At 41.0% G+C, this 3,695-nt stretch overlaps 1 pseudogene; it reads left to right on the plus strand.

The window, feature by feature from the left end:
- The first annotated feature begins 1,036 nt into the window (after nt 1-1,036).
- On the plus strand, nt 1,037-2,930 carry LOC125156975 (RNA-binding protein EWS-like; annotated as a pseudogene).
- Nucleotides 2,931-3,695: the final 765 nt, after the last annotated feature.

A 3,695-nucleotide genomic window follows, 5' to 3' on the forward strand; every position in this document is an offset into this window, starting at 1 on the left:
TACCCCAAATGAAAGAACAAGACAAGGCCACAGCCAGAGATCTAAGTGAAACATATATAAGTAACATGCCCAATGAAGAATTTAAAGCAAAAATCATAAGGAAACTCACTAGACTTGAGAAAAAAGTGGAACACATGAAAGAGACCCTTAACACAGAGATAAGGAATAATGTAGTTTAGATAAAAGGCTCAAAAAAAAAGTGAAAAACACATTTGATGGAATGAACAGTGGGATGGAAGGAGCAGAGAAATGAATTAGTGAACTAGACACAGAGTAATGGAAAGTGATCAAGGTGGACAAAAGAGAGAAAAAAAGAATTATGCCAAATAAGAATGGACTTGGGGAACTCAGTGACTCACTCAGATGTAACAATATATGTATTATAGGAGTCCCAGAAGAAGAAGAAGAGAGAAAAAGGAACTGAAAATTTAATTTAAGAAATAATATCTGAAAGCTTGCCTAACCTGGGGAAGGAAACAGACATCCAGATCCAGGAGGCACAGAGAACTCCCATCAAAATAAAAAAAAAGCAAATATACACCAAGACATTTTAATTAAGGTGTCAAAATATAATGATAAAGAAAAAAAATTAAAGCATAAATACAAAAGAAGACAGTAGCTTAGAAGGGAAATCTATAAGGGTAGCAGGAGATTTTTCAACAGAAACTTTCCAAGCCAGAAGGGAATGCCATGATATATGCAGAGTGCTAAATGGGAAAAATCTACAGCTGAGAATACTCTATCTAGAAAGTCTGTCATTCAGAATAGGAGAGACAAAGAATTTTCCAGAGAAATAAAACCTAAAGGAGTTCTTGACCACTAAACCAGCCCAGCAAAAAATAATAAAGAGGACACTTTGAGTGGAAAGGAGACACCAAAAGTGACGGTATGAAGTTAGATAACACAAAAACAATAAAAATGAATGTTTCTGTAAAATAAGTCAAGGAACTCACAAAATAAAATAACGGAAAATATGACACCATAGGAAAAGCTAGAAGGAGAAGGATGTAGAGAGAACAAGAAGGAAGAACAGACAATGACATCCATGGATTATAGTACCTACAGTCAAGCTGCAGCCCAGCAGGGCTACGGTGCTTAAACTGCCCAGCTCACCCAATATATATACTGACTGCTGAGACATATGGGCGGTAAAGTTATGGAACCTATGGACAGCTCGCTGATGTCATCTATACCAAGGCTCAGACTACTGTAACATATGCCAGACCACATATGCAACTTCTTATGGACAGTGTCCCACGGGTTATATTACTCCAACTGCCCCCCAGGCATAGTCAGCCTGTCCAGGGTTATGGCACTGGTGTTTATGATAACACCTCTGTTATGGTCACTACCATCCAGACCTTCTATGCAGCTCAGTCTGCATATGGCACTCAGCCTGCTTACCCAGCCTATGGGCAGCAGCCAGAAACCACACTTGCAGTATTGTAGCAAACCTGCTAAAACTAGTCAACCTCAATATAGCACAACCATCCCAGCCTAGGATATGAACAGAGAAGCTACAGTTATCCCCAGGTACCTGGGAGCTACCCAGGCAGCCAGTCATGGCACCACCGTCTTATCCTCCTACCAGATATTCCTCTACACAGCCAACTAGTTATGAGCAGAGCAGTTACTCTCAGCAGAACACCCATGGGCTGCAAGCAGATATGGACAACAGGGTAGCTATGGTCAACAAAGCAGCTATGGGCATCAGTCAGCCACTAGTTAACTACTGCCAAACTGGATCCTACAGCCAGTCTTAAAGACAATATAGCCAACAGACCATCAGCTAAGGGCAGCAGAGTTCATTTCAATAGGACCACCCCAGTAGCATGGGTGTTTATATGCAGGAGCCTGGAGAGTTTTCTGGACCAGGAGAGAACCAGACCATGAGTGGCCCTGATAGCTAGGGCAGGGTAAGAGAGTGATTTGATTATGGAGGCATGAGCAGAGGCAGACAGAGAAGAGGACATGGTGGAATGAATGTGCTGGACAGCAAGATGTCTTCAAAAAGCCTATGGACCCATGGAGGAAGGACAAGACCTTGATCTAGGCCCACTAGTAGATACAGATGTAGACTCTGATAATAGTGCAATTTTTGTGCAAGTTTTAAAAGACAATGTGACTCTAGATGATCTGGCAAACTTATTTAAGTAGGTGTGGAGTTGTTAAGATGAATAAGGAAACCAGACAACCCATGGTCCATATCTACTTAGACAAGGAAACAGGAAAGCCCAAAGCAATGCTACAGTATCATACAAAGACCCACCAACTAGTGAGGAAACTTAAGGTTTCCCTTGCTCAGCAGAAACCTCCCATGAACAGCATGCAGGGTGGTATGCCTCTTTTGAGGGTAGAGGGACGCTGCTGCCACTCTGGGGAGGTCCACAGGGCCCAGAAAGTCCTGAGGACCCCATGGATAGCATGGGAGGTTGTGGAAGAAACAGAGGTGGCTTTCCCCCAAGAAGGCCCCAGGATTCTCAGACCCATCCAGAGGAGGAAAGGTCCAGCACCATGCTGGAGACTGGAAGTTTTCCAATCTGGGGTGTAAAAACCAGAACATTACCTGGAGAACAGGATTCAATCAATGTAAGGTCCTAAAGGCTGAAGGCTTCCTTCTACCATCCTTTCCACTTCCAGGTAGCAACCATGGCACAGGCAGCCCTGGTGGCATGACTGGGAGGAATAGGTGGCTTCATTGACCATGGTGGTCCAGGTGGAATGTTCAGAGGTGGCCAAGATGGCCAGGACATGGACTGAAGTAGGTTTGGTGCAGGAACATGAGGTGGCCCTGGTGGACCCACGGACCTTTGATGGAACAGATGGGAAGAAGAAGAGGTGGGCATGGAGGACCTGGAAAAATGGAAAAAGGCAAGCAATATCAGAAACACAGAAACACACCCTACAGAGACCTTGCAGAGCTGCATTGACTGTAAGATTTATTTTTTTAAACAGAAAATGTTTTAAATTTATGATGGCCACAACATTATGATTATTCCTTGTCTATACTTTAGTATTTTTCACCATTTGTGAAGAAACATTAAAGTAAGTTAAATAATAGTATGCCAAGTTTTCCCCCCTTCTTTTAAAGACAGTTGTTTAAGACTAAACAATGGGAACCCCTTGTGAGAATGCTCAGTATCATTGTGGAGAACCAAGAGGGCATCTAACTGTAACAATGTTAATGGTTGTCATGTTTTTTTTTTACATAAAATTCCAAATGTTCATTAAAAAAATATGATAACATACACCTAAAACATGCAGAGAAGAAGAATAAATAATAGGTTCAAACTTAAATGACCATTAACTTAATGTAGACTGCTATGTGCAGAAGAAGCTATATACAAATCTAATGGTGCCCAGAAACCAAAGCCACTAATAAATATGCAAAGAATAAAGAGAAAGAAATCCAAATATATCACTAAAGAAAACCAGGAAACAAAAACAAAGAATCCAAGAAAATCTTCAGCAACAATTACAACACAAACAATAAAATGAAAATAAGCACATATCTATCAATACTTTAAATGTAAATGAACTAAAAGCTCCAATCAAAAGACATAGGGTGATAGATTACATGCAAAAACAAGAGCCATCTATATAGTACCTATAAGATACTCATTTTAGACCTAAAGATACCTGCAAATTGCAAGCGAGGGGATGGACAAATATCTATCATGCAAATAGATGTCAAA

Source organism: Prionailurus viverrinus, chromosome X, assembly GCF_022837055.1.
Source record: "Prionailurus viverrinus isolate Anna chromosome X, UM_Priviv_1.0, whole genome shotgun sequence".
In the NCBI taxonomy this organism is placed as follows: Eukaryota; Metazoa; Chordata; class Mammalia; order Carnivora; family Felidae; genus Prionailurus; species Prionailurus viverrinus.